A 9,678-nucleotide genomic window follows, 5' to 3' on the forward strand; every position below is an offset into this window, starting at 1 on the left:
GTATCCTCTCCAGGGCGCTGGCCTGGGCGGATCAATATGGAAAACAAGCTGTTGCCCATGCAGCAGGTTTTCCCCTCTCTGTGACATTGGTGGATCCAAAGGAGAGGCAGAGCCAATACAATTTGGCACCAGTGCCACTGCAGGAGTTTCCAGAGGGATGTGATGTCCAACATCCAACCACCTAAGGGACTCCGACTCCTGATTTTTCCTCGGGGTTAACTCCCAAAGCCTTTCCCATATATGGGCAGAGCCGCAAGGCAGCGGAGGTTTAAAATCAGGGTTCCTTCCTTTAGGCGGGTTGCCTGCCAAGGCTAACGAGCCCCACCTGCCCGAAGCGACTGGTTTTAAGGCGCCAGTGACTCGCCTTCCCCCCTTCTCCTTTTAGGGGAAATAGTTCCTCCATGAGAAGACCAGGAGTTGGGCTTCGGTTGTCAGAGGCTATTTGAGACACACGCCATCAGAGCATTTTATAGAGAGTGGGAGCTAGTAGTGCAAAAATCATATAATCTCTCCAGACTGCAATAGCCTGATCTGTAGAAACATGGAGTTGAACTAGGTGATCTCTAAGGTCAATTTCAGCTGTAAATCTAGGATCCCAGTATAAAACTCAATCAAATCCAGGTATTCCCTACTCCCAAGAAAGAGTTTATATATGATAATAAAAATGATGGTGTTGTCCAAACTCTAGGAAAATGAATCTGAAGAAGAATGATGAAAAGATGATGAAAAGAGATTCATGAGGGGGGAAACAGCTGAATAGAGTTGTCTAAGATTACAAAAGAAATAAGGATATAATCATAGAATTCCAGGAACAATAGTTGAATATCTACCACATCATTAACAAAAAGGGAAAGAAAGAATAGCCATTAGGAGATTTTAGAGGCAGTTAATATAATGCCAAGCAGAGACAGAAAGATTGATGGAAAGATTATTCTGGATATGGTATGAGTCCAGAACAGGTCACACTTCCAAATCCCTGAAAAACATGACATTAAGAATGGGTCTCTGGCCTTTTTGGCTTTCAGAGCAGGATCATGGCAGTGGGCAAGAACAAGCGCCTCACCAAAGGCAGCAAAAAAGGAGCCAATAAGAAAGTGGTTGATCCATTTTCAAAGAAGGATTGGTATGATTAAAAGCACCATCTATGTTCAACATTCGCAATATTGGCAAGGCACTGGTTACAAGGACTCAAGGAACAAAAAATGCCTCTGAAGGTCTCAAGGGTTGAGTTTTTGAAGTGAGCCTTGCTGATCTGCAGAATCATGATGTTGCTTTTTGTAAGTTCAAGTTAATTACTGAAGATGTTCAGGGTAAAAATTGTCTAACTAATTTCCATGGAATGGATCTTACCCGGGACAAGTTGTGCTCCATGGTCAAAAAGTGGCAGACCATGATTGAAGCCCATGTTGATGTCAGAACTACTGATGGCTACTTGCTCCACCTCTTTTGTGTCGGTTTTACCAAAAAAATGCAACAACCAGATCCCTAAGACCTCTTATGCCCAGCACCAACAGGTCCGTCAAATTCATAAGAAAATGATAGAAATCATGACCCAGGAGGTGCAGACAAATGACTTGAAAGAAGTTGTCAATAAACTAATTCCAGACAGCATTGGAAAAGACATAGAAAAGGCTTGCCAGTCCATTTACCCTCTCCATGATGTATTTGTTCGAAAAGTCAAGATGCTCAAGAAGCCCAAATTTGAATTGGGAAAGCTGATGGAACTGCATGGTGAAGGTGGTAGTTCTAGAAAACCTTCAGGAAATAAAACAGGAACAAAAGTAGAAAGGGCTCATGGCTATGAACCACCAGTTCAAGAATCTGTCTAAAATAACTTTTAAAGGCTGAAAAATAAAAATTTATCATTGTGAAAAAAAGAAAAGAATGGGTCTCTGAAGGGGACTATAGAATCTCTGTTTTGGGAGTGTTTTACCACTGTACTTTTAGTTAGGTACACATAAAGCCCATGTGCTTAAGAAGATGGTTGGTTCTTGGCTGCCCAGGGTACCATACAATAGATACAGAAAATATAGAATTAATAAAAGTTCTGATTTCTAAAACACACATTAAATCACATAAGCAGCCTACTGAAAACTCTTTAGGTATTCCCTTTGTTTGTACAATAAATGAATCTCAGACTAAATGGCATTCTAGATATACCACAAGCTGATGCATTTTACCTTTCCAGCCTCATATTCTGGGATTTCCTATACGCTCAATTCCAGCTAGCTTCATCTACCCAACCATCACCCATTCTATTTTTTGTCTATAAAAATCTTTCCTCTATTTGAAGGCCCAGCTCAAGCCATACTCTTCCAAAAATCCTCTGCTGATCACATAATTAATTTCTATGCAATTACTTTAATTGGGAGTGATTGCTTGGTCCCTCTAATGTATTTCATACAGGACTTTTCTATACACACTCAACATATAATAAGTTGTGCAATGATTTTTTTTTTAATATCTGTATCTTATCTTCCCTAATTTAAGTGTAGGGTCTGAGGTAACAGATGTATTTATTCCCTTGCCCTCACCAATCCTAACATATTACTTTTGCACTGAATAGTTCTATAATAAATTATTGTTGATGAAAGATTAATGAATGATGTGATAAAACTTTTTGTTTGTTGGTCTAAAATAGCTACTATTTATGTAGAACATAGAAATGTTAACTAGTATATTTTCACAGGTTTTCTCTCTATTTCAATAGCACAATTTGGTCTTCCTAGGAGGTTACAAGAGGAGACCAGAAAAAAAAGGAGTCTCTGTTCAGGGATAAAATGAAGGCAATGGTTTGGATAAATTATTAAGTTCTTTTCAGCAGTAGATACAATGATTTCCATGAGTAAAGAGGAAACTTGTGCATACGGAGTCAATGGACTGGTTCAGCCATGAAGAAACATACATCAGCCTAACAAGACTCAAAAACCTACATTCTACTTCATTCATTTTCTTAGTTTTTTACTTCATTGTCCCAACAACATCCCACACCTGTTTGATACTATATGTGCCCCTTGTACTGAAGAATCTGCTTAATATGATGTAATACTTGTTTAGAAGTCAGAACAATTCACCCTAGGTTCATATCTGCTATTAGTTAATTGAGTGAACTATAGGTGTACAAATCATTTATTTATGATTTGGTTTACTTCTCTGTAAAGTGAAAGAGTTGGGTGAGATATTCTCTAAGAACCCTTACAGATTTAACATTCTGAATGTTTGAAGAAGTTATTTGCCTCTTTTGGGGCCTCATTTTCGAGATTTTTTTTTTTTGCAGGGCAATTGGGGTTAAGTGACTTGCCCAGGGTCACACAGCTAGTAAGTGTTAAGTGTCTGAGGCCGGATTTGAACTCAGGTACTCCTGACTCCAGGGCCGGAAAATTTTTGCCTCCTAAGCAGATCTCTCAATGTTGGTCTTTAAAACTGATGTGTGTTACCTTATGACAACATTTAATGATGTTCCAAGCCTAGCAGGGTGACAAGATCCTTTCTTTCATTGTCCCCAGCTGTGAATACTAAACAAATCCTCTCAGACATCAATCAGCATTAAATCCTCAGTATCTATCCACAAGCTCCAGGGTGCCAGAAGCCTTATTTGTTGTTTGTTTCCTTTCTTAAATTGACACTGAAATTCCTCAGATGGCTACAGGTTGTTCCCACAGCAGGACAAGGAATGTAATTGCTAATTATAAGAATAAAAGTATGAATTTTCCCAAATCACATATAAGGCAGTAAATGCCTTCCATTTTCTGGAGAGAAAGGAATGAGAAAGCTGAGGAGATAAATGAGCTCACAAACAAAAATATAGGCCATCAAGGGGTAAGTATAATTGTACCTTTTTTTAAAAGAGAAAATCTTTTTATTTCTGCTACCAGAGGACAGACTAGTCATTTGATATGAGTATTATTAAGAACATATATTTACAAAATGAAAAAGTAAGGCATGAGGGAGCAAAAACATCAGAAAATACTTTGCATGCTAGGTGAGATCAGTTAGTTTTTTTTAGATCAGTTAGTTTTGATGTAAATATTATTTTATTTTAAATACCTTATAATGATCTATGTATTTAAGAATCCATTCAATATTACTATGTATCAAACTTGAAAAATGCTTATAGAGATTCATGGCATCTACTCAATTATCTACTAAATATATACAATATTATAAAAAGTAACCAATACAGGATACACAAAGAAAGTATACAGAACAAGGTGGAATTTTAATAACAGTTGAAACAATGAATGACTCAAAGAAAAAGCCACAGAAACATTAACTATGTGAAAGAAATTTTATGGATGAGTTCACCCCATTCACATTCACAGTTATGGTCACTGTGTATTTTCCTCCATTCTATTTTTTTCTTTTTATACTTTGCTCCTTTTTTTAACCATCCTCAAAAGTCTTTTTTGATTTTGACCATTGCCCCCCTTAATCTGCCATTCATTTCCTCTCCTCACTCTCCCTTCTCTTACTCCCTTCCTTTCCTAGTTCCTTATCCTGGTAGCATAGATTTCTATACTTAATTGAGTGTATGTGGGGGTGTGTATGTGAGTATGTGTATTCTTCCCTCTTTCTTTCTTTTTTTTTTTGTGGGGCAATGGGGCTTAAGTGACTTGCCCAAGGTCACACAGCTAGTAAGTGTCAAGTGTTGGAGGCCAGATTTGAACTCAGGAACTCCTGAATCTAGGGCCAGTGCTTTATCCACTGCTCCACCTAGCTGCCCCCTTTTCTTTGAACCAAGTAAGATGAGACTGAGTTTCAAGCATTGCCCACCATCAACCCCCCCATTTCCCCTCTACTGTAAAATGTCTTCCTTGTGCCCTTCTTTTATGTGAGATAATTTCCTCCACTCTTCCTCTCCTTTTCCAATACTCCCATTGCATCCCTCTTTCTCACCCCCCTTTTTAAAAATTCATCCCAATAAAATTGACTCACACCCTTGTCCTTTATCTATGGAGAATCCTTCTAACTGCCCTTATAATGATAAAGTTCTTAGGAGTTACATGTAATTCCCATGTAAGAAGGTAAACAGTTAAACTTTATTAATCTCCTTAGGATTTCTTTTTCATGTTTACTTTTATATGCTTCTCTTAAATGTTATGTTTGAATATCAGATTTTCTATTTACCTCTGGTCTTTTCATCAGGAATGGTTGAAAACCCTGTATTTCATTAAGTCTATTTTTCCCCTGAAAGATTATACTTGGTTTTTCTGGTAAGTTTTTATAGGATGTAATTTTAGTTCTTTTGCTGTTCTGAATATCAAATTCCAAGTCCTCTGCTCCTTTAATATGATATTTACTAAATCTTGTCTGATCTTGACTGTGGCTCTATGGCATCTAAATGGTTTCTTTCTGGCTGCTTCCAACAATGTGAGTGCAATAACTAGAGTGCTGGACCTGGACTCAGGAAGACCTTAGTTCAAATCTTGTCTCAGACTCATGCTGTCTGTGTGATTCTGGGCAAGTCTCTTAACCCTGTTTGTCTCAGTTTCCTCATCTGTAAAATTAGCTGGAGAAGAAAATGGCCAACTGCTCCAGTATCTGCCAAGAAAACCCCAAATGGGGTCATAAAGAATCAGACAACTGAACAACAACATTTTTTCCTTGACATTGGAGCTCTGGACTTGGCTATACTCTTCCCAAGAGTTTTCATTTTGGGATTTCTTTCAGGAGGTAGTTGGTGAATTATTTCAATTTCTCTTTTACCTGCTGGTTCTAGGATAGATAGTAAGACAGTTTTTTTTTTCCTTCATAATTTCTTGAAATATGAAATATATGCATTTTTATTGTAGCTTTCAGGTACTCCAATAATTCTTTTGGGTTTTTTTTGTAAATTTATTTATTTTAAGCTTAAGTACAAAAGGAGAAAAAATATTGACATGCACATAGCACACAGCATAACAGAAGAGAGAATTTAATATAAAACACTAAATTTCCATTTGAAGAAAACCTATATAATAAACACTACTCATTGTTTTCAAAGCTGTCCAACTTTGCTTCCTTGGAGGTTTTCTTTTGTTCTCTGATCTACACTTTTTATTTAATTTTTTCTTCCCTTCCCCCCCACCCTAAAGAAGGCTACAATTAACATAAATATAAAGAAATGATAGATAGATAAGATACATACATACACATACATACATACATATGCAGATATCTAGAGGGCAGCTAGATGGCACAGTAGATAGAGCAGTGGCCCAGAAGTTGGGAGGATCTGAGTTTGTATTATATTGCAGACACTTACTAGCTGTGTGACCCTGGGCAAGTCATTTAACCCCAATTGCTTTAAACATCCAGGGCTATCTCCAGTCATTCTGATCACATATGTGTGTGTGTATGTATGTATGTGTGCATGTATTTTTATATATGTATGTATATATGTACGTGTGTGTGTGTGTGTATATATATATATATATATATATATAGCGAGAGAGAGAGAGAGAGAGAGAGAGAGAGAGAGAGAGAGAGAGAGAATCAGAATGACTGTAGATATAGATATTTTGCTACTAGACCCAAATGGCTCTGAAGGAGAGAGTGAGTTTGGTGACTTTGCATAGCCCTCTCTCCCTTAAATCCAATTCACTGCAAGTTGACTATGATATCACCCTGATGTCATGGTCCTCTTCAAGATCAAAGGACAAACAACAATATAGATATCTATAAATGTATACACATATATGTAACACTGAACCATGCTTATTTTCACTTGTCATTTGTTTTTCTGAAGGTGGACAGCATTTTTCTTTTTAAGTCATAGTCTTTCCTTGTTTTTCTAAATCAACCTGCTCATCATTTCCTACACCATAGCACTATTCCAACCCACTCACATCCTATGAAAGTTTCTTTCCCCCCATTTTTCTGCATTCCTTCTATTCTTGGCTTTATGGGTTTAATTTATACAATAAAATAGTAATATAAAATAATTGAAATTATCCATTTTACACTTCAACAATGCTGTCACCTTATCATATAGTTTAAGGTAGGATTTTTAAAAAATTGTTGGATCTGCTTCCTTTACATCTTTTTTTCTTATAGTTTCTTTGAGATTTCTTGTTATTATTTTTCCCAATTCAATAAAGTAATTTTAATGTAATTTAATTGGGATGGCATTAAATAAATAGGTGTTAGGTAAAATTGTCATTTTTATTATATTGGTTTTACCTACCTTAAAATAAAGATTACTTCAATAATTACATTTGACTTTATTTGTATTAAAAAGTGTTTTATGCTTATGTTCATATAGCTTCTATGCCTGTTTTGGCAGGAATACTCTCAGATATTTTATATTGTCTAGTTATTTTATATGGTCTAAAATAATATTGAATAATATTATTGACACATGATGTAGTTTTCCTATTTTTCTCTTTTGATTAAATTTATTTTAGCTTTAACTTTGTTTGAGAGCATGATTACTACCCCCTTTGGTTTTTTTACATAATAAATTCTACTCCAGCCCTTTATTTTATCTTTGTGTGCAGCTCTTGTTTTTATAGCATTTCCTGAAGTAATGTATTATTGAACTCAAATTTTTATTCTGCTTTCAGTTTTCATTTTATGGGTAAATTAATTCCATTCACATTCTAAGCTGTAATTACTTATTGTAATATAATTACTTGTTATTTCCATTTTTCCTCACTATCATTCTCACTCTATTCCTATTCCTTTTCACTCCTCTGCGTTACCTCTACATTTTACCTTGGCTTCCTTTTCATAAGCCACCCGCTCCTCCAAGTTTCCTGGTCCTATCCCCTTGCTCTCATTTCTTTTTTTATTCCCTTCTAGAAATATAACTAGTTCCCTGTTCAACTCATTCCAGATGAGAGTAAGATTTTAGTACTATCCACCCTCCTCTCTACTAGCTTCTTCTGTTTCATTTTTTTCCTTTTATTACTCACTTGTATGAGATAACTACTCCTTTATATCTCTCCCTACAGAGTTTTATTTGTTTTAGTATCACACCATCACATGCAACTTAGGCCAACCATTTCTTTCAAACTACCCAAATAATGACAACAGTCATAAGAGTAGTGATAATATTTTCACATATAAGAAGTAAATAATTTGACCTCATTGGGTCCCTTATAATTGGTCTTTAATGTTTACCTTATATTTCTCCTGGATGTTATATGTTAATTTTCCCTTAAATTCTGCCATTTTATAACAAATACTTAAAAGTCTTTCAGTTGATTAAATGTCCATTTTTTTTCATTCAGGATTATATTTAGCTTTTCTGGGTAAGTTTTGGGAAAGCTATTTCAACCATGGCTAAGCTTGCCAAGCTGTCTGGGCAAACAGTAAACTGACAAGACAAACCAAATTTGCTGTCTATAGAGCATGCGTCCCGAGTACCTTACTGTATGGCAGTGAAACATGGACTACATATACTAGACAAGAGGAGAAGCTTAACAGCTTCCACATGCACTGCCTTCAGCACATCCTTGGCATATCTTGGTCAGATAGGATCACCAACACAGAAGTACTCCAACCCGCGCAACTTCCGAGCATCTACACCCTACTGAAACAAAGATGGCTCTGCTGGCTCGGTCATGTGCACTGCATGCAAGACAGGTACATTCCTAAAGACCTACTCTACAGTGAGTTAGCCTCAGACCAAAGACCTGCTGGACACCCCCAGCTTCACTACAGAGATGTATGCAAGCAAGACTTGAGGACTCTGGGAATAGACATTGGCAGCTGGGAGGAGGTGGCCAAGGACCCTGCCTGATGGAGTTCAGTACTCAGGGGCAGCTTGTGCACAGCTGAGATGGGCCTTCAACCTCGAGAGGAAGAAAAACAAATGAGACACAGGAACTAACGGACAATGGAGAGCGCAGTTTTCAGATGTCCTCATTGCAGCAGGAGCTGCGTTTCCTGTATCGGACTGCACAGCCACACTGTGGCTTGTGGCTCTTCAAGGCACTGATCCATGGTCATCCATGACTGGTGGAAGCCCACTACTCTTGGTTGTAACCCCAAATCTTTTGCACTATGAAATACAGTATTCCAAGACCTATGGTCCTTCAATGTAGTAACTTCTAGGTCTTATGTAATCCTTATTTTAAGTCTCTGATAAATAAATTGCTTTTTTTCCTCGTTGCTTCCAATATTTTCTCCTTAGCCTGGTAGATTTGAGACTTGACTATAAAATTTCTGTAAGTTTTCTTCCTGTGATCTCTTTCAGATGCTAATAAGTAGACTTTTTTTCTATTTCTTCTTTGCTTCTTTTAGAACTTTAAGGCAATTTTTCTTAATGATTTTTTGTAATATTGCATCAAGATTTTTTAAATCACAATTTTCAGGTAATCCAACTATTCTTAGATGATTTCTCCTCAATGTAGTCTCCAGATCAGTTGTTTTCCTCATGAGATGTTATGTATTCTCTTCTATTTTTCATTCTTTTAATTTTGCTTTATTTCTTGGTGTCTTGGAACCTCTTTAGCTTACTTTTGCCCACTTCTAGTTTTCAAGGAATTATTTTGGTCCCTAAGTTTTTGATTCTGTATTTCAACTTGGTTGACTTTCTTTTCATAATTTTTTTTTTATTTTCTTGGATTCCTCTTATTTTTTTCTAATTTTTCCTCTCTATTCTGATTTTCAAAGTCCTTTTACAGTTCTTCCAAAAACTCTTTTTTTTATTTTGAACTTTTGACATCTTATTTAAAAAGTGTGGGGTTTTTA

At 36.4% G+C, this 9,678-nt stretch overlaps 1 pseudogene; it reads left to right on the forward strand.

Annotated features, from left to right (window-relative positions):
* Window positions 1-1,034: 1,034 nt before the first annotated feature.
* LOC122735232 lies at window positions 1,035-1,841 on the forward strand (annotated as a pseudogene).
* The last annotated feature ends 7,837 nt before the right edge of the window (window positions 1,842-9,678 follow it).

This window comes from Dromiciops gliroides, chromosome 1 (assembly GCF_019393635.1).
Source record: "Dromiciops gliroides isolate mDroGli1 chromosome 1, mDroGli1.pri, whole genome shotgun sequence".
Lineage (NCBI taxonomy): Eukaryota > Metazoa > Chordata > Mammalia > Microbiotheria > Microbiotheriidae > Dromiciops > Dromiciops gliroides.